Source organism: Stomoxys calcitrans, chromosome 2, assembly GCF_963082655.1.
Source record: "Stomoxys calcitrans chromosome 2, idStoCalc2.1, whole genome shotgun sequence".
NCBI lineage: Eukaryota > Metazoa > Arthropoda > Insecta > Diptera > Muscidae > Stomoxys > Stomoxys calcitrans.
The window spans coordinates 96,424,617-96,447,622 of record NC_081553.1 but is presented as its reverse complement, the minus strand read 5'-3'; the positions used below and the strand labels follow the sequence as shown (position 1 = coordinate 96,447,622).

Here is a 23,006-nt window from a genome sequence, read left to right as displayed (position 1 = left end):
TAGGCGACCTGTATATAAATTTAGCCTTAAGGTTTTATCATCAATTGGTGGATTTAGATACCACCGTAGGGTTCGAATCCTGGTGAGAAAAACAGAAAAAAATTTCAGCGGTGGTTATCCCCTCCTAATGCTGGCAATATTTGTGAGGTACTCTACCATGTAAAAACTTCTCACTAAAGAGGATACGCACAGCGGCACGCCGTTCGGACTCGAATATAAAAGGGAAGCCCCTTATTGTTGAGCTTAAACTTGAATCGGACAGTACTTATTGATATATGATTGGACTTCATGGGGAAATTTGCATTTGAATGGGTGGGCTGATATAAGTAATGTTTTGTTTGTAGCCTAATGTTAACCCAAAAGACAAATCTTATATTTAGTTCCCGAGAGCTATGTGGGAATTGAATATGAATTATAAAATTTTTAATTTCGCTTAATCGACAACCTCTTTCGGTCTGGCTTGATTAATCGTTGAACCTGGATTTTTAAGTACACAATTAATCGAATAATCCAAAAATACAAATAAGTGTGCATCCCAGTCCGAAGGCAAATCCACGAAAGTCGGACCTAGTGATATTCAACCGGAGTTATACGATGCCATATTTGTGACTCCCGTGTCTCTGGGAAAATCCCTCAGCAATTATCGAAGGAGGAAAAATACATGGTCCTAGTCAACGATTCGGAATTACATTGAAAGAAAAAAATGGGAGAAAAAGCCGTAAGGCATTCTTCGTCTTCCACTTCTGCAGGAGGATGTTCAGAAGCAAGGTAGTAATTACCTCGAATATGATTTATTAAATGTACACGGGCATTGTGAGACCAGTGCTGTAATATAGGGCCCTTGTATGGTGGAACCATTTGTATAGGAGGACTAAATTAAGGTGTGTGTTACGGTCTACACCGCAAACAGGTTTGGAAGCTCCTTGCTTGTGAGCCATCAACCACTTCCCTCAATCGATTATACATCTAGCATTATGCCTCAAATATTTTTCGAACAGTTGGAGTTAAAAGGGTCCTTGATTATCTCGACGTATATAAAACTCCGGCCTCGGATAGCATATCAACACTTGTCTTGCGCAAGTGTTCTTTGATGCTCGCTCGTCTATTAAGCAGTCTTTTCAATCTTGCTTACCGTGCTGGGCTCGTTCTTCCGGCTCGTTGGAAGGTTGCGAACGTTTAACCGATCTCCAAGTAGAATGAGGCGAACCACCCTGCGAATTATCGGTCAATTGTGATATGCTTCACTGTTTCCAAAGTAATGGAGAGCATGATTAATCCCCATCTTGTGAGATATTTAGAGTCTAATAGCTCTCTTAATAGTATCATCTTTCTTCTTCTTAATTTACAAATCCGTTGTTCGGATATATGTGATCATACAATGTCATTTAACAAAATGTTGGTAAGTGTATGTATATGAAATATGGAGTCAACATGTATACGAATTTTACTGTACATTATTAGGCAGTGGTGGTAAGCTCTCTATTTTTGACGGCATGAATGATCCATCGCCATAGCCTGTCCAGTGTTGGATATTTTTAAGCCATATTGTTACTCTTCTACCTCTGCGTCGTTTTCCTTATTATTTTTGAAGATTATTTAATGCAAATGTTGACAGTGATTGCGTCTCAAATGGCCCATCCGCTTAGTCCAATTTTGGCATACTCTTTCCAACATTTCGGCCCGTATCTAACGAGTTAATGTTAAAGAATCTAATTTGTCAATTAAAGCGGGTTTGTATGTATAGACATGAGCTTTAACTTAGCCCTACAAAAAGGCGTCTAAAGGCGTTAAATCGCACGATCTAGGGGGCCAATCGACCGGTACCGAACATGAAATAAAATGTTCCCCGAACTCGCCTCTCAATAAGTCCATTGTTACGCGTGCTGTGGGGCATGTGGCACCGTCTTGTTGAAACCACATACCATGCATTATCATGTCTCTTTCATTTTGGGCAAAAAAAGATGGATGTCATCTTACGGTAGCGCTCGCCATTCACAGTTACATCTTCTTTGAAGAAGTACGGTCCAATGATGCGACCTGCCTATAAATCACCCCAAACTTTGACTTTTTCTGGATGCATTGGTAGCTTTTGCAATGTTTCTGGCCGATCTTCACTTCAAAATAGACAATTCTGCTTATTGACGTACCCATTGCGCCAAAAATTAGCTTCGTCGTGAAATGGAAGAAGCGCGCGATTAACTTTGATAAAAAAAATTCAATAATTTGTAAGCGTTGTTCGTTTGTAAGACGATTTATGGTTAAATTATAGACCAAACTGAAAAAATTTTTGACAGTGAAACAAACCACGAACGTGCGGGAGCTGTTTAAAACTGTATTGCCAAGAAGACAATACCTAAAAAATCACACTTTAAATATGTATTGGGTTGCCCAAAAAGAAATTGTCGGTAATATAGTAGTAATATAGTCGGCGTTGACAAATTTTTTCAACGGCTTGTGACTCTGTAATTGCATTCATTCTTCTGTCAGTTATCAGCTGTTACTTTTAGCTTGCTTTAGAAAAAAAGTGCGCGAAATTTTGTTTACATTTGTTTGTTTGGCGTCAATTTTAATATGGGTACCACATGTATTGAAAAAAATTCATTTAACAAACCGAATCTACGCTTGTTATATGCACCTTAAAAGCAATGAATTCGATCCGTTTTTGAAACGAATCATAACTGGAGATAAAAAATGGATTGTTTACAACAACGTTAGTCGAAAACGATCATGGTCCAAGCATGGTGAACCAGCTCAAACCACTTCAAAGGCTGATATCCACCAAAAGAAGGTTATGCTGACTGTTTGGTGGGATTGGAAGGGTGTGGTATACTTTGAGCTGCTTCCAAGGAACCAAATGATTAATTCGGATGTTTACTGTCAACAATTGGACAAATTGAATACACCCATCAAGGAGAAGCGACCAGAATTGGTCAATCGTAAAGGTGTCATATTCCACCAGGACAACGTTAGACCGCACACATCTTTGGTCACTCTGAGTGAGCTTAGCTGGGAACTTTTGATGCATCCACCATATAGCCCTGACCTTGCACCATCAGACTACCATTTATTTCGATCTTTGCAGAACTTCTTAAGTGGTAAAACTTTCGGCAATGATGAGGCTATAAAATCGCACTTGGTTCAGTTTTTTGCAGATAAAGGCCAGAAGTTCTATGAGCGTGGAATACTAAATTTGCCAGGAAGATGGCAAAAGGTTATCGAACAAAATGGCAATTATATATTTGATTAAAGTTCATTCTAAGTTTTATTAAAAATGCATTTACTTTCTTTTAAAAAATCCGCAATTACTTTTTAGGCAACCCAATATATCACATTACAAGAACTTTTCGACCTATCTTAAATTCGAGAAAGACCGACGAAGTGCTGGCTTTCACCAAGCGGTCTCTGAACACAATGGCATTGCGATAGGCTCTATGGCGGAGCCTATCGCGTGGTAATACCGCATAACAATATCTTTTGAAGCTGTCCTTGCTGAGGATTAAGAAAAGACGATCACCATTTCCTCTTTTGTCTAGGGGGCATTTTTTTTTAATCTGGTCAGGTTTGGAAACCTATGTCCTCAATTCTTACATGGGGGTAAACCAGTGCTGCTGGATACGAGTATGCTATATTCCCACCAGAAGAAGAATCATCCATTTTTATATCCACCACCATAGGATGAGGGTATACTAATCTAGTCATTCCGTTTATAACACCTCGAAATATTCGTCTAAGACCCCATAAAATATATATATTCTTGACCGTTTAGACGTTCTGAGATGATCAAGCCATGTCCGTTTGTCGAAATCACGATAGCGGTCGAACGGGTAGAGCTAGCCGCTTGAAATTTGGCACAGATACTTAATATTGATGCAGGTCGTTGGGGACTGCAAATGGGCCATATCGGTTCAGATTTAAATAAAGCTCCCATATAAACCGATCTCCAGATTTGATTTCTTGAGCCCCTGGAAGTTCCAATTTTTGTCTGATTTGGCTGAAATGTTGCATGTAGTGTTCTGCTACGACTTTTAACGACTGTGCCAAGTACAGTCCAAATCGGTCTATAACCCGATATAGCTCCAATATAAACCGACCTTCCGATTTGACTTCTTGAGCCCTTACAAGCCGCAAGTTTTGTCCGATTTGACTGAAATTTTGCATATAGTAATCTGTTATGACTTCCGACAACTGTGCCCAGTACGGTCCAAATCGGTCTATAACCTGACATAGCTCCCATGCAAACCAATCTCCCGATTTGACTTCTTGAGCCCTTACAAGCCGCAATTTTTGTCCGATTTGTCTGAAATTTTGCATGTGGTGTTCCGTCGTGACTTCCAACAACTATGTCAAGTATGTTTCAAGTCAGTCTGTAACCTGATATTGCTCCCGTGTTAACCGGTCTCTCGATCATCCTTGTTCGGTTCCTAGTAGCTTTAGTTTTTGCTGGTTTGACAGAAGATTGGTATGTAGAATAAAATTATGCTCTTCAACAAAATTTATTTTTAATAAATTTTTAGCAGAATCCATGGTGGTGGGTTCCCAAAATTCGGCTCGGCCGAGCACGCTTTTACCTGTTTTACTTTCTCATATATACTCAACTCAAATGTATGGTGGGCATTGAAACCCAGCAGCTTGAATTTAGCAGTTTATTGGGCAAACTTGTCATAGATTACGATTTTGACAACCACTTGGTAAGTCAGCATGGTTTACGTCAATAACTTTTCTTCCAATTTGCAAATTGTTTCTTCAAGTTACTCAAGTTCTATGTTACTTTTCCCCATATGTCACGTTGATCATAAAAGCAGATATCAGTCCATAAAGAATGGTTCTTTAGAGCCAAAACCACCTTAACGTGGACAAATGGACAGAAATATGTCATCTCAGTGTAGACTAACATTTAAATACATTAATTACATGTAAATGCTGAATGTGGCTACTGGTGTTCCAGATTTGGTTTTAAAATATTTAAATCTAACGGTTGGTGGCAATTTCCCTCAAGCCAGCGGTGCAGCAAAAACAATCAGAACAAGTTGATATATTTGTTCTATTGATTACTTGTTTGCTGATAGATGGTAATTCTTCTTTGGCTTTCAATGGGTTAACCCAATTGGCCCCAGGTAGCTTTTCTCCTGCCCAAAACAACAGAAAGAAAAACAAAACAAAAAACCGAAACAAAGACGCATTTCATTTCACGACGATGGTGTCTTTGGTCCATGTCCAATGTGTCTGCGCATCAAGTTCACAGATAAACATCATCAAGACCAGTTCATTGCCAGTCTGCTGCTGTCAAGCACAACGCAGGAGACGCAACGACGACGACGACTAAGAACACTCAAGGGGAAGAAGGGTGAAGAGGGGCTGCTCCAAACTTGCATCTCAAACAAATTGGAAACACACGTTTCTGCTGTTATTTGCAAATCTTGGTTGAGATTTTTATTCACAAACGTTAGGTGCTGAAGCCAACTGTTGCGTTTCATGCCTCCTCCTCCTCTCAATGGAGCACCTTCTACTTGGGTTATGGATCTTTGCGAAATAAATCTGTGATCATTGAGGTTGGCATAGGAAACAGTGTTGCCAGTGGAAGAAAAATTATTTTTCAAGCGATTGTTTTTTAAATCTTTGATCTTCATAGAAAAATTTATTATAATTGAGTTTGATTTCAAAGAAAATATCGCCGAAACTTTATTTTTAAGAAAATTTGCTGTGCTAACTCCTCAAATGGATGGAAGATATTTACTTTACTCCTAAATGTCTTTCAATGTAGTCCTTGGTGTTGCTGTTTAATCTATCTTCTATCTTTCGTCTGGTTGATTCTGTTGAGAATCCAGATCTAGGAACTCGGCGACAACGCATTTGGTCCCAAAAGTCGGTTTCATATTGTCCCAACCGAGCTTTATGTGCCGTTTGGGGATTTCTTTTGAGGGTGGTGGACCTAAGATGCATGGTTCTTCATCAAAATTACCGATTCGTATTCCACTTTTCTTAAAAGGTCCTTTATTTAAAACAGTTTGGGTAGCTTGTTGGGAGTTGGACACCCTAGACTCTTGATGCGAAATTGGTATATCAGATTTGTATTCTTCTTTCGAATAACTTTCATTTGGACCCCATATTGTTCGAATCGGCCAACATATCTATTTGGGGTTTTGACTTTTGCAAAACCCCCAAACCAATTGCTCGGAAATACCATCCACTGATTCGTACTCTACTTCCAAAGACTTTTCATTTCAATACCATATTGTCCCGAACAGCGTACATGTCTTATTGGGATTTTTTGGAGTGCGCGGCCCTCAGCAACTCTCTACGCTTATTTGAGTCCCAAATTGTTATGATCGGCCTACATGTCCTCTTGGGGTTATAAAACCAAATTTTTAAATCAGATTCTTAATCTGCATTCAACTACCATTTATTTGGTGCCCTTATTATTCCAATTGGTAAACATGTCCGTTTGGGTGGGGCTTCCCCCCAGTATGTTTGACCTTATAAGGGAGCAAAACAAAATGTTGCTTAAGTCTGTGCACCAATTGGTATTTTGGCTAAAGGGAAGGGTCCGCCTTGCCACCATGACCCAAGGGTGAATACAATCCGACTACCAACAGCGTCTTTTGGGGGTGCCGTGGCTTCCCACGTACACCCACGACCAAATTTTAATAGCAGATTCAGATTTGATGGGTTAACATATCCGTTTGAGTGGGGTCTTCCCCCAGACTGCTTAGCCCCATTTTTTTATAACCAATTCGCGTGTTTGGTTTGCTAAAGGGTGATTTTTTTGAGGTTAGGATTTTCATGCATTAGTATTTGACAGATCACGTGGGATTTCAGACATGGTGTCAAAGAGAAAGATGCTCAGTATGCTTTGACATTTCATCATGAATAGACTTACTAACGAGCAACGCTTGCAAATCATTGAATTTTATTACCAAAATCAGTGTTCGGTTCGAAATGTGTTCATTCACCGTAACGTTGCGTCCAACAGCATCTTTGAAAAAATACGGTCCAATGATTCCACCAGCGTACAAACCACACCAAACAGTGCATTTTTCGGGATGCATGGGCAGTTCTTGAACGGCTTCTGGTTGCTCTTCACTCCAAATGCGGCAATTTTGCTTATTTACGTAGCCATTCAACCAGAAATGAGCCTCATCGCTGAACGGTGAATGAACACATTTCGAACCGAACACTGATTTTGGTAATAAAATTCAATGATTTGCAAGCGTTGCTCGTTAGTAAGTCTATTCATGATGAAATGTCAAAGCATACTGAGCATCTTTCTCTTTGAAACCATGTCTGAAATCCCACGTGATCTGTCAAATACTAATGCATGAAAATCCTAACCTCAAAAAAATCACCCTTTATAAGGGCGCAAAACAAAGTTTTGTTTAAGTCCGTGCACTAATCTTCGATAACTAGTATTTTTGATATGTGTTTGGTTTGCTATAAGTGCACAAAGCAAAATTTTGCTTAAGTCAGTGCACTAATCTTCGAAAACTGGTATTTTTATACCCTCCACCATAAGATGGGGGGTATACTAATTTCGTCATTCTGTTTGTAACTACTCGAAATATTCGTCTGAGACCCCATAAAGTATATATATTCTTGATCGTCGTGACATTTTATGTCGATCTAGCCATGTCCGTCCGTCTGTCCGTCCGTCCGTCTGTCTGTCGAAAGCACGCTAACTTCCGAAGGAGTAAAGCTAGCCGCTTGAAATTTTGCACAAATACTTCTTATTAGTGTAGGTCGGTTGGTATTGTAAATGGGCCATATCGGTCCATGTTTTGATATAGCTGTCATATAAACCGATCTTGGGTCTTGACTTCTTAAGCCTCTAGAGGGCGCAATTCTTATCCGATTTGAATAAATTTTGGCACTACGTGTTTTGTTATGATATCCAACAACTGTGCCAAGTATGGTTCAAATCGGTCCATAACCTGATATAGCTGCCATATAAACCGATCTTGGGTCTTGACTTCTTGAGCCTCTAGAGTGTGCAATTCTTGTCCGATTGGAATGAAATTTTGCACGACGTGTTTTGTCATGATATCCAACAACTGTGCCAAGAATGGTTCAAATCGGTCTATAACCTGATATAGCTGTCATATAAACCGATCTGGGATCTTGACTTCTTGAGCCTCTAGAGGTCGCAATTATTATCTGATTTGCCTGAAATTTTGTACGACGGATTCTCTCATGACCATCAACATACGTGTTTATTATAGTCTGAATCGGTCTATAGCCCGATACAGCTCCCATATAAATCCATCTCTCTATTTTACTTCTTGAGCCCCCAAAGGGCGCAATTCTTATTCGAATTAGCTGACATTTTACACAGGCCTCCAACATACATATAATTTAATTGGGGTCCAAACCGGACCATATCTTGATATCGCTCTAATAGCAGAGGAAATCTTTTCTTATATCCTTTTTTCCCAAAGAAGATATGCCCGGAAAAGAACTCGACAAATGCAATCCATGGTGGAGGGTATATAAGATTCGGCCCGGCCGAACTTAGCACGCTTTTACTTGTTGATATGTTGGCTAAGCGGAGGGTCCATCGTGGCCCCCATCCACACCCTAGACCAAAATTTAATATCAGATGCTAACCCTACTTTTAACTACCATTAGACCAAATGTAGCTTAACCCCAATTTTTTTGTAACCAATTCACGTGTTTGGGTTGCTAAAAGGAAGCAAAACAAAATTTTACTTAAGTTCGTGCACCCATCTTCGAAAACTGGTAGTTTTGATATTTTAGCTTAGAAGGAGGGTCCGCCTTGTCATCGTGGCCCAAGTGTGAATACATTGTTACTATCAACAGTGTCTTTTGAGGCTAACGTGGCTCCCCATTCACACCCAAGACCAAATTTCAATATCAGATTCTTACTCTACTTTTAACTACCATTAATTTGATGCCCATATTATTCCAATTTGGGTGATATAAGGGCGCAAAATGAAAAGTTGGTCACTTCCGTGCACTAATCATCGAAAACTGGTAGTTTTGATATGTTAGCTTAGAAGGAGGGTCCGCCTTGTCATGGTGGCCCAAGTGTGAATACATTGTGACTATCATTTTTTGGGGCTGCAGTGGCTCCCCACCCACACCCAAGACAAAATTTTTGTATCAGATTCTTACTCTACTTTCAACTACTATTAATTAATTAATTAAATAATTAATTTGATGCCAAAATTGTTTCAATTGGTAAACATGTCCGATTGGGTGGGGCTTTCACATCTTATTTGTATTATTCGGTCATTAGGATTGAAACAGAAAAATCCATTAAATCGATTCAAATATCTCCGAAATCTGGGGTTTTCAAATTTGATTAAATAATGGGCGTGACCGATCTTCAGATAGCTTTCCATGACGTAACGGGACACATACGAGCACGGTCACAATGTCAATCAAATAAAAGGTTATTGGAACTTGAAAGAACGGATTACTTTCATTCAGTACTTGCCTCGTTCAGTCGAGATACAGATCTCGCCCTAGGATTTTTGTCATTCTGCCGACCATCCTACTGTGTTAAATGCAAGCTTACCGCCCACGTCCTAAATTCGAATGGCATCCTGCTTGCGCTTTGTCATCGGCCGGTTTTCCGCTTGCAGAACAGTGTAATGGTCAATCAGCGGGAAACATATCTCAATCTTTGGGACCTCAATGTAGATGCCCAGTCATAATCTGCTCTTTAGTTTCGATCCATTCGAGTAGGATGTCCACATGGCAAAACCACAGTTCCATCAACCCGCTAAGCAGGAGCTAAGTAGGATGGCGTACAAAATACATGCCGCAAAAAAAAGTGACTAGCCTTTCAACAGTACAGTGGGAGGGAATCGAAAAAAAAAAACAGTAAAAATTTGCCTTTTGAGAATGGGTAAAACTATGAAACCCAATCAATCTGAAACAGTCACTACTATTTTACGAGTGCTAAGTTCCTGATAACGGAAAGTTATATTGCCTTTTCTTCCTTCCAGATTGTGGGAATGCAACCTTCGACACATAAAATTTATATAACATTTTTTTGAAGAGAATTTCGTTTAGATTCCATTTTCATAGAAAATGTTTTGTTAAAACTTACATTTATACCTAAAATTTATTTTCTATACAATATATTGGGGAAATTTGATTTTCGCGAAAAAAAATTCCAATTACCAACAACGACAACCCTGTTTGGGAAAACCATGTCCTCAAGTCAGACTTTGATTTCTAAGATCTCTTGGAGTGTTTATTTCAAGTTAAACTCGTGAGAATTCGCTGACTCCAAACTAGTCTATGAATGGAGGGAAGGAAAGACAGACAGATAAAGCAGACGGACAAAATAAACGATTGGACTGCATATATCACAAAAGGCAAAGACTGACTGACACATATAATTTTCCGCCTCTTCTACCACTAGCGCATGCTTTCTGCATTCGATTTGTGTTGCTCATATTGGAGCACTAGATCTTTTGCAATCGTTCACACTTTGGAATGGCAGGCAATCCATTGGGGAAAACCCAGGAATTAAATGCGGCAATGCGCTATCGCCTCCAATCACTGAGTTAATGACGACAGGCGTTTGTGAAATGTTAACCGTCTGTTTACCGTAAATATGACAACAAGGATGGCTGGCTGGCTGGCATGTTACTTTAGAATATCCTTGTGATTGTGATCTCTGGTCATTGGAAACCGTTTAAAGTAATCAGTAATCATAGGTTTGAGAAACTATTTTCAGAGATAGTTTGTGCATATTTTCTGATAACCAGTTATTGTGGATGAAAATTTAAATGGAATTGGTGTTAAATGATGATGGTGAATATGATACATGACTGTTTAATTAGATAATCATGCAAATGGTCACAAAAATACTTTAGGGAGATGCTTATGATGAGTTATGGAAAACAGTAATTATGCAAGAGCAAGTTGCTAAGGGAAATTTATCAAATATTTCTGAAAAATCTGAAAAATTGAAAACATGGATTGAATTTGTTACAAATTTTTAATTAAAAGAAAATGTTAAGCTGATATTGGAAGAGAGGATGGACCCATCAGCTTACCCAAATTTTCAAAACCCCAGATTTCAAAGATTTTTAGCAGATTTAAGCGAATTTTTGTTTGCACCATCATTGTCAGGAAAGGGGAACACCTCACTCCAAATCCTCACCGAGCGGGCACTTTGCCAATCAGAGCCATATAGGTATAAAATGAAAGGTAATTTGGTTTTTCCCAGGAACAACAAAATGTTTCTGTTTTTTTTATATTTAAAGGCATATTTTGAGAAAAAAGATTTCCGATATCTGAAGTTAGAACGGACTCGCCTCCTTACACAAATTTAAAAAATTTTTAAAACCATAGACTTCAGTAATAGTTAAACCGATTTAAAGTTTTTTTTTGTAAGGGGTATATTGTCCTATAGGCTCCCGTGGCGCAGAAGATAGCATGTCCGCCTATGATGGTGAACGCCTGTGTTCGAAGCCTGGCAATACCATCAGAAAACATTTTCAGCGGTGGTTTTCCCCTCCTAATTCTGGCAACATTTATGAAGTACTATACCATGTAAAACACTTCTCTATAAAGAGGTCCCTTATCATTGAGCTTAAATTTGAATCGAACTGCACTCTTTGATATGTGAGAAGTTTGCCCCTGTTTCTTAGTGGAATGTTCAGGGCCAAATTTGCATTTGCAATTTACCCCTTACAGTAACCCACTGTGCGATTATATTAGAGAGTATAGTACAAATTGGATAAATTTAGACAAGCTTAGGTTATGAGAGGAACGCCCTACCTAAACCCTCAATGAGCGGACACATAGACATATCCGAGCAATACGTAACTCAAAAAAATGGCCATTGAATGAATTTAGCACATAAATTTGGAATCAATTGTTAATCGGTCTGCTGCGCCCACAAAACCCTAAAGCTGACATGCCGACCGATTGAGACAATTTGAGATTCCTAATGAAGACATTAGAGAGTAGATTACAAATCGGCTGAACTTGGGATGTAGAGGGAACGCCACTCCATATATAACAAATTTTACTATAAATGGAACACTTTGGGCAAATTTTACCAAAAACAGCAAACTTTGATTAGATTTAATAAAATTTTATAAATCTAAAAAATAATTTTTCCAAAGATGTTTTCTTTTTAATTTTCCGATAGTATTACATCATATGTTAAACAATGATTGATTCAATACTATAACAACATGTTACAGTTATAGATAGCGAAGAACTCCCTCAAGGCAATAAATTCCATAATAGAACATGAAGTCCAGTTTCAAAATCTTGTAGATCTTTGACAAAATCCAATTAAATATCTGTTATAACAAAAAATAAATCAGCAATCAAAAGCATGTGTCGATCGATGCATATGTACGATATCGGACATGTTGCATATACGCATCTCGAACTACAAGTATCTGTAAATGCATAACGACACTCATATGCCAGCCGAAGAAGATTCTAACATAAATGAATCTATTTTTAAACATTTGCGATATCTAAAATGGCCATAAATAATGCCAAAGAGCTCATATGAAATGACTCCAATGGCAATTGCAAAGCAAATCGACATAGCCATCATCGCAGCCAACATCAACTGTAAGAGAGTCGTATGAACAGTCTCCTTCTCCTTGTGAGATCCAATTGAGTCCAAGTACGCATGCGTGCGTGCCTTCATCGATGGACGTTTAAAATATATTTAACCATCCTAGCTAAGGCACTTGTAGTACACACATCTACATGGAAATTGGACAAACTCCAACACGAAACCACTTCAACTATAGCCATTCTGCTAGTTGCCGTTTATAATTGAATCGAAGAACAGAGCAAGAACAGAAAAATTTAATATTCAAGGCTACCACTTCATGATCTGCCATTTTTCTTTTTCATTAACGATCATGTTCTCTAACAACTCATGCGTGATGGTCGGTCTCTAAGTCCCGGCGACCATTGAGTTAGCGTTTCGACTATTTACCTTCTCCACCCTTCCAGCAAATAGTCATTTGTTCAAATGAAGTGGCAAGATATGAACATCAGCAGATCATTAAGGTTGGCGCGTTGTGGCATAGGGCCATCGACACTGTCCGAAGTTCAAATTAACAGTACTCGGTCAAAATATGAGTACATCTAATAAATTATCAAAACCATGGATTTTTATGGAAAATTTATAAAAAAAAATTTGATTTTACAAAAATTTTGCTTAAAATAGATTGGCTCCATTGCAAGGAAGTAGGCTAACAATTGAAAATAAATTAAATGTTCATTAGAAAAGTCCATTATTGAAAATAACATTTTTCTTCTGAATTTGTTCTAACTATTTTGCTGGGTGCTATACTCCTTACATTACTTTGTATTCAAAGCCAATTTCATTCTAAGACGACTCACATTGCTAGGATTTACCACAGAAAGGTTTATTTCCATTTCCTTTGTGTCAATCATATGAGTGGGCAATTAGAAGTGTAATTTGTAAAACAAACTAACAAGCAACATGCATCGACGGACGGACGGACACAGGACTAGAGAATGCTCAAAGAATGGATTCCTAATTTAGTGTTTGCTAATAGACTGTTTTTTGTTCAATTCAGTCATTAGCTGCACATGGGAATGAAATGCTTTAAAATATAATAAAAACAAGTAAGGAAAGGCAAAAGTCGGGCTGAGCCGACTATATTATACCCAACACCTGCCCTTCAGGTGTGAATTGGGAGCTATATCTTATTCTGAATTTAGCGGGCTTCGGTGGAGGTTCTCAGATGTGTTATAAAACATATCAAATTTCGAGCAAATGTGTTCACAATTGTCATAACTACGGCTCTAAGAGTGCAAAGAGGGTGGTATATATGTATACGGAAGCTTAATAGAAATCTGAATCAATGTAGATAAAATTTAATAAAATTATATATTGTCATAAGAGATTTATATATCGTACTAGCTGGACAGGGCCCACTCCGCTGCGCCTTCCTTCGCTCTCCATTTTTATCTGAGCCTACTGTCTAGAGCTGGCAAAATATCGATAGCACAATCGATACTATCGATATTTAATTTTTTTTACTGAATATCGATTGATATTTTTCCGATGGATGCTATCGCAAAAGTAGATTTTTTAGCAAAACTAAACAAAAATAAGCAATCCGACACTGAATGTATCCTTTAAGATACGTTACGCCTATAGAGGGCGCAATTTTCATTCGATTAGACGAATGATTTTGTACAATGATTTCCCTCATGACGTCCAACTGGATGCTATCGCAAAAGTAGATTTTTTAGCAAAACTAAACAAAAATAAGCAATCCGACACTGAATGTATCCTTTAAGATACGTTACGCCTATAGAGGGCGCAATTTTCATTCGATTAGACGAATGATTTTGTACAATGATTTCCCTCATGACGTCCAACTGACTTAATTAACTTTGGTTTTATTTGGTCTGCGCATTGACCACTGCCGTGACGTTAAGTGCGCTTTCTCTATGTTCATGTAGTGGCTACGAACACTGTGTTATTCCAGATACAATGTCCGATGTTCAAGGCAGTGTGGATTACGCGCTACCTGAGCCGCTTTTTGATAAAAAGTACTGTACCACTATTCCTGATGAACCGATTGGAACTACGATATCCTTGGTAATAGAAGTTACATAGACTTTTATACGGATGGCTTTAAACTAAACGACTAGATGGGCTTTGGGGTGTACTCTAAAGACCAAGAACTGGTCATATCGAAAAGGTTACCCCACCACTGCAGTGTGTATCAAGCAGAGATTCTTGCAATTAAGGAAGTGGTGAAATGGCTAAGATATAATGTCATAACGACAATTGCCATAAATATCTTCTCAGGCAGCCACTAAATCCTTGGAGAATGAATTTCTGTATTCCCTCGGCTGTCGCAGATCTCTCAACGAGATGGCTGAACTATTCAAAATTCACTTGTTCTGGCTGCTGGGACACAGGGATATCCCAGTGAATTGTAAGGCGGACGAGCCTTACAATTATTAGGACGAGATTAGGACGTATTTTACACTTGCCAGGCAAACTGAAATCTGTGGGTATGCCTCCAGCAACATGTAAGCTAAGTTTAGGATCGGACCCGAAGGGCAACGAAGGATAGATGGTCACAAAGAGAGGACTGTGAACATTCCAAAACTATGTGGCCTAACCTGGACTTGAAGAGGTCTGCCGCTTTGCTGTCATTGGCTGGAGCAGATGTCTCAGTCATTGTGTCCGTCATGACAATTCACTGTCACTGTCTGATTGAACTGAAATGTGTTGTTAGAACTTCCAACGCCCGTGTTAGTACGGGTCAAATCGGTCTAAAACCTCAAATAGCTTCTATATAAACCTTTCTCTCGATGGGATGTTTTGATCCCCTGGAAACCGTAGTTTTTGTCCGATCTGTCTGGAATTTTGCACGTAGTGTTCTGTTATATGTTGCAACAAATGTGCCATTTACGGCCCAAATCGATCTATAACCTGATATAGCTTCCATATAAACCTATCTCCCGGAGACACTGGAATTTTGGAATAAGGAGATTGACTGAAAGCTTATCGTAACAGAATTTATGGTAAATGAAGCCTTGAGGAGCTTCCTATAAGGCTTATAGGTCCTCTGTACTTAAAACCATGGACAGTATTGTGGATACCATGATAAATAATAGGGCATCCAGCGAACTGCTTAAATACAAACAGCATGCCTATGTCAAGGAAAGGATACTGCCTTGCACGATGTTGTGCATCGAAGAATCCTTCCTTAGACCAGTACCGGGTGAACCGGGTCTTCAGAGACTGGATAAACCAGTGACAGAAATATGAAGGATAAAGTGGGACAGGGGGCATTTTATCGCCACTCCTATGGGTGACCACATTAAATAACCTATTACGGATAATGACCGGAGAGATGTTATACTACTTCTAAGGGGTGGAGATTCGAATCAGCTATGTAGAAGTGTCGAAAGGGTCTTGCATATGGCATACGACTGCGTTGGAACTATGTGTCTTAATGTTTACCCAAAGAAGACCGAAATCTGTCTGTTAACTAGGAATACGAATGTGGGCCAAATTGGCCCAACACGCTTCCTCAATGGAATGATTTCGTTATCTGATAAGGTCAAATACTAAGGAGTGATCTTGGACGGGAAACTGAATTGGAAGCGTCAGATTCAAGAGCGTACCGAGACGGTTCACAGATTTTGGGCACTATGTAGACGGGCAGCAGGCTAGGATAGTTCACTGGCTTAACAGGAGCATGATAAGACCAATACCTACTTACGCCTCAGTAGTTTGATAGATTGCGATGGAGAAGTGGTGGAGGCAAAGGCCATGTTTTAATGGCATATGTGGAGGGATGTGGTCCACGCCCACCAGGGCACAGATTAGGTGTGAGGCAGCCACTATAAGACTTAAGGGAGAAAGGATAGAGGATGGGAGCAGGACATTCAATGGCGGTATAATCGAGGAGACAATGGAAACCTGGAACGAATGGAAGAGTTTTCTGATCGGATATTTGAAACGAAATTTGAGGTCGAGTGCGAGGCACTGCGCCAGAGGCACAGTCTGGAATTGACGGAACTCTGGTATTGTCATCTGGAAGATCATGCTACACAGATGGAACAAAGCTAGAGGACAGAGTGGACCTGGGGGTCGACATTAAGAATCCTGAATCCGGACTGAGATCTGTTTTCGACTGCCTGACCATAATACGGTGCTGCAGGAATGCGAGAGGTAGAGTGGTATTAGAGCGAGAACATTGAGTGTGAATATCTTTACGGACAGTAAACTGGCCATTAGGGCAATAACAAGCAAGACGGTATTGCCACGAAGTGTAAGGAGATCAACGCCTTCACTGAGAATTACGCGATCCGAACCGATTGGTTGCCGGGCGATAGCGGAGTAAGGTGGAATGAAAGAGCAGAGATTTGGCAGTGAAGGCCAGGGGACTGCCCACACTAGGCTTGATTAACCCGAAGCCTTTTTGCCCATGAACATTCGATTAAGGAAAAGAGGCAAACTTCTCACATATCATTGAGTGCTGTCCGATTCAAGTTTTAAACTCATTGATAAGGGGCCTCCTTTTAAAAAGAAATTTGATGATTAGCGTCAAAGGCGGACATGCTAACCTCTTCGCTACGTTGGTCTCCATGCCTTTAGTTTTGACCCAATTAGTCATTGAGACCTGATCAGTGCCTACCACAAGGAGAGTTCCTTCCTTCTTCTCCTTTCTGTGAAGGACCTCACATTTCTCCGCGACCAAATCTTATTTAAGACTTCCATCATGCCTTCCGCGAATATTTACATGTGTTACAAACAAAATGACGAGATAAGTATACCCTCATCATATGGTGGAGGGTATATAATTGTTGCATATAATTTAAAATGTTTGTATCTCCCCAAGTTACCATAGTTCTGTAAAGATATTTTATTCCATTGCGCTAAAAGTTTCTCATACTTTTTTTCGCATACGTTTTCCAAAAGCTTTTTTTGTTCATGGTAATCGATTTTCGAGGATTTCAAATTTACTGTCTTAAATTTTCAATAATCTTTACCAATTACATTGCACTGTGTGGCCCTCCAACACTTCTCCTTCTTCACACTTGCCTTAAATGTAACTAGAATGAGAAATTACTTAAATCTATCTTAGCGCAAGTTTATATACAAGAAATATGGCCCATCAGCACCCAAATGTTGGAATAACAGCAGCAACTTTATGAGTGCATTAAAGCAAAGCCTATGTGGCATTGTTCGCACTTTAGTTGGAAGCTTTTTCAATTTGCACAAAAATAAATTTTCTACTGCACGGAATCGGATTGGATTGGGATTCCTCGAAATGCGATTTGCCAGCCAGCAGCACCAAGTGATGGTGATGAGGAGTTTAATGGTTATTTGCCACAAAGTGCAAAGACAACTATCGGCTGTAGTTGAGTCCCTCTACAGCAGAGAGGCTGGCTTCCTAGTGCAAGCATAAGATTTATGAGACATCAATTAATTTTTTCGGTTTCGGTTTAAGCTTCATCTTCATCTACATCAAAAAGAACAAGACGACCGAGACAGATAGGATGCCTTGATTGGCAGTGTAGGGAGCTCTTCTGGTTCGTTTTAGATTTGTTGATCGTAAACATGCTTTGAAGACATTAAATCCATTTTTATCCTCTTCTTTACTAAAGTTGCAGGCATCATTAAATGATCATCATTTGAATGGAGTTAACACAAATGTGCTTCTAAAATTACAAGACGTAGAAGTATTCTTTGGGTAATTTAGCAAGAAATGCATAAATTGTGTCTGCCATCCCCATAATGACTCCCTAATTTAATGGATGTCATAAAATTTTAAATGCCTTAATACTGCCATATTAACAAAAGTCGTTTGTCCCATTCCTTTTATGACTGATGTTGTTCAATTTAATTGTTTATACTTCAAATGACCGTCATGTGAGTCTGTGTCATTTTGTAGTTGATGATGACTCAATTAGAAAAAAACGATAAAGTATTCCCTTATAAATAGCCCACCATGCTCGGTATATGGTACTTTAAGTTATATGGAGAAACAAGATCCTCCAGGTACTTTCTGGCAGCGCCGATTGGAGCCTGTAACTTAACCTAACTTACTGTTAGTCAGAATATAGACTTTCAACCTTACTATAGAACCATCTCTCCTGGTACTTTCGCTTTGACTACATTGCATTAGTCCTGAAGTCGTTGCTATATCTCGACCTTCAGTCTTCCTTAATTTTGAAAGAAGCTTTACCTTCAAGTATTGCCCCGTCTGTACATCTTGGTCATCTTTCCAAAGTTTGGCTTTTGCAATGCCAGGCACTATTGCTGCCACTAGAAAATGCTATCTCTAATATACTCAACGGTGTTCAATCTGTGCTCATGTAGATCTTATTCTTCCAATGCACTGCTTTCTTTTTTGAACCACACATTTTTATAAATGACCTCGATGCCTGGCTAAACAGTTTAAATCAATCCTCAAGTGACAGCAAACACACGCAAAATTTATTTAGACAACAAGGAAGTCAAAGGATGTAATGGGGGCAAATTCCTGTGATGTGGTTGCTCCCGGTTTAGTGTTCGTCCCATAAATTTAAATGAACGCATAATTGATGGTTATCAGTGGACAGCTTTAATTAAAAATTGTAACACCACTGCGTCAATATGCATTGGAAAGGAACTCCAACTTTGGTCATTCAACCATTAGGGATGCAAACCGATAGCGATAGGATGTAAATGAAGCTCATTGATACCACAGGGAGTGGGTATGTGTGTGCGTAAGCATGTGTTAAAGCAGTTGGATGAGTGGTGATTTTGGCATACAAACAGTGTTGCCATTTTATCAAAATTTTTATTGAAAAAAATTGACAGTATCTTCTTCTATTAAAAAAATGTCTATTACATATAAAATTGAAAATGTTGCGCCTTGTTTGTTTGTTTGTCTGTTCTCCAAAACGGTGAAAATGTGGTACTAAACCCCTTAACCACATTTTCAAAAACGCCCGATCTGGGATATTGGTGCACCGATTTAAGCGAAATTGTGTATGGCACCTTATGGTACCCCAAAAACACGTAATTGCTGTAAAATTTTGGGATCAAATAACCTGGGGGGACGCCCCATCCCAAAACCCACCCAAACGGATAAGTTTACCGATTGGGACAATATGGGTGTCAAATGAAAGGTATTTTAGAGTATAGTACGAACTTGGCATTAAAATGTCACCTTAAGTCGAGGGGGTCCACATCCCCCAAAAACACCACTCAACAAGACACTCTTATCGCTTTGGACAATATGGGTATTAAATTAAAGGTAATTAAATTAAAAAACAAATCTGACATGAAAATGTATTCCTTGGTATCTGAGGGAGCTCCCCACCATCCAGCAGGATCCCACCCCGCAGCCGCACTGCCCAGAAAATATTTACCGAGTGGAACAATATGGGACTCAAAATAAAGGTATTTGGAAATTTAATACGAATATGGTATTAAAAATGGGTCCAAGTACCCAGGAGACCTCTCCAGGCCCAAAACCACTCCAAAAGTACCGACCAAAATAAAAAGTGAACCAATCGGGACAGTATAGGACTCCAATAAAAGGTATTTGGATGTAGAGTATGATTATGATATTTAAAATTGGCTCCTAGGGAGCCGTCCCAATTCCAAAACCGTCCAAAGTACCGCCAAAAATCAAAGTTGACCCATCGGGACAGTATCGCACTGAAATTAAAGGTTTTGGGAATAGAATGCGAATATGGTGTCAAAAATTGGATCCAAATACCTAGGACGTCGCTTCGTTTCTCCCAGGATTCGATTCATAGGCGGACATGCTAACCTGCGCGATACGGTGGCCTCCAGGACAGGTATTTTGAAGTAGAGTATAAAAATGATATTAAAAATTGTATCCAATTATCAAGGGAGCCGTCCCAAGCCCAAAACTGCACCAAAAGTCACGCCCAAAATCAAAAGTGGACCGATCGGAGAATATGAGACTCCAATGAAGGGTATTCTAGAGTAGAGTACGAATATGATAATCGAATATTAAAAATTGGGTGTAAATTTCCAAGGGGCCGCCCCAAAACCATCCCAAGTGGGCATTATAGACGATCATGTTGTTGTTGTTGTAGCAGTGTGTAAAACACTGAGGCGGCAGCCCTTGCCGATGGAGAACTTCATCGGGTCAATCCGGTACGTGCAACTGGCTGCCATGGGATTGGTTGTTGTTGTAGACGATCATGATAATATGGGGCTCAAATAAATGGTATTCGGGTGTATATAAAGAATATGGTTTTAAAAATGAGGTTCAATCGAAAAGAGGTTGCCTTCCCCCCAAACCACCTGCCAATATATGAATATTTGTCAATCGTGGCTATATGGGATTCAATAAAAGGTATTAGGTAGTAGATTAACTAAAAGTACTGGGGAGATACGTATGGTAGTAAGAAGCAATTTTTTTTCGCATGGCGCTAATGAAGGCACAGCAGAGCGGACCGGATACTGCTTCTATTATATAGCAATGAAAGTGTTGCGATTTGTTTATTTATTTGTTCCGAATAGACTCAAAAACGGCTGAACCGATTTTTATGAAATTTTCACAGATGATCTTCATATCTGCAGGGGTGAGGAACCTCCCACAAACCACAATTTTAAAAAATGCCAGATCACGGAGATGGGTGTATCGGCTGATGTGAAATTGTGTTTGCCACCTTATGGTAACCTAAAAACACAACATTAGTATAAAACTGTGGGGTCAAATAACCGGGGGGACGCCCTACCCCAAAACCCACCCAAACGGACACGTATACCGATTGGTACAATATGGACATCAAATGAAAAGTATTTAAGAGTAGAGTATAAACTTGATATAAAAATATAACTCCCAAAAACCGCCAAAAATTACATGTTTGCCGATTAGGGCACTATGGGTATCAAATGAAAGGTAATTGGAAGTAGAATACGAAACTTATATTAAAATAAACGGTCAAGTCCCTGGGAGGCCACCCCACCCTTAATATCAGCACCAAACGGACATGTGAAGATGGGAATCAAATAAAAGGTATTTGAGATTAGAATACGAAAATTATATAAAAATTTGGGTCCATTCCCGGGGGGTCGTCTCACCCCAAAATTATGCCCCGAATTGGCATGTCTATCAAACGGGAAAATATGGAATTCTAATGAAAGTTGTTTGAGAGTCAAATACGAATATATATAATTTTCAAATTTGGACTATATCGAAAGGGGCCGCAAATCCTTATGGTTGTAGCGAAGCACACCGGACCAGCTAGTTTGCTATAAAAAATTGCAGGAAATCGGAAGAATCGGTTATGAGCCGATTTAGACCAAACCATGTACCGATATGGCCCATTTCTAATCCCAACCAACCTAAAACAATTAGAAGATTTTGTCTTTGTGCAAAATTTCATCCAAATCAAATAAGAATTGGGCTCTCTAGAGCCTCAAGAAATATAATCGGAAGATCGAATAATATGGGAGCTATAACAGGTTTTAGACTGATTCAGACCATACTGTGCATTTATATTGGAGGTCGTCAGAGATGTCATTGTGCAAAATTTCATCCAAATCGGCTAAGAGTTGCACTCTCTAGATGCTCAAAAAGTATAATTGGAAGATTGGTTTATATGACAGCTATATCAGGTTTTGGACCGATTCAAACCCTACGTATATAAGAGGTAATAAAGGCCGAAGATGTCAACATCCGGGAACGTTTTATATGGCAGCAATATCAGGTAGAGAACTGTTTTGGACCAAACTTAGCACAGTTGGTGGAAGTCACAAAAAAAAACTTCAGCCAAATCGGATAAGAATTGCACCCTCTAAAGGCTCAAAACGTATAATCGGGAGATCGGTATATATGGGAGCTATATCAGGTTTCGGACTGATTCAGACCATACTTTGCATCTATGTTGGAGGTCATAAGAGAAGTCACTGTGCAAAATTTCATCCAATTCGGAAAAGAAATGTACCCTCTAGAAGCTCAAAAAGTATAATTGGGAGATTTGTTTATATGACAGCTATATCAGGATCAGGATGATGGAGGTCAAATAAGATGTTGTTATGCAAAATTTCATCTAAATCGGACAGGAATTGCGCACCCTAGAGGCTCAGGAAGTATAATCGGGAGATCGATTAATATGGGAGCTATAACAGGGATTGGACCGTTCAGATCATACTTTGCCATTGAGTAAAATTTTATCCAAATCGAATAAGAATTGCACTCTTATGAGCTTTACTTAGCTTTACCACTTCGAAAATTAGCGTGAGGGGGAAGGCCCCACCCTAAAACCCCTTAAGCGGACGTATCGGCCGATCTTTACAATATTAGATTTAAATGAAAGGTATTTTGGAGTAGAGAACGAATCTGGCATCCAAAGTTTGGTTCATGTGCTTGGAAGCCCAAAACTCCAAATAAAACTCCAGCGGGTCTATACCCCTTTAGGGACAATGTGGCACTGAAATGAAACGTGTTTGCGAGTAGATTAAGAATCTAAAAATTGTTCCATTGATTTCAAAGGCCTGTTATTGAAATAATTTTTAG

At 39.3% G+C, this 23,006-nt stretch overlaps 2 protein-coding genes across 6 annotated transcripts in view; one reads left to right on the top strand and one right to left on the bottom strand.

The window, feature by feature from the left end:
* LOC106095781 (vacuolar protein sorting-associated protein 72 homolog) overlaps positions 1-23,006 on the bottom strand; it is a 223,551-nt gene that overhangs the window by 175,321 nt on the left and 25,224 nt on the right. The window lies entirely within an intron of this gene.
* Positions 1-23,006, top strand: part of LOC106095780 (hybrid signal transduction histidine kinase L) — a 99,071-nt gene that overhangs the window by 70,778 nt on the left and 5,287 nt on the right. The window lies entirely within an intron of this gene.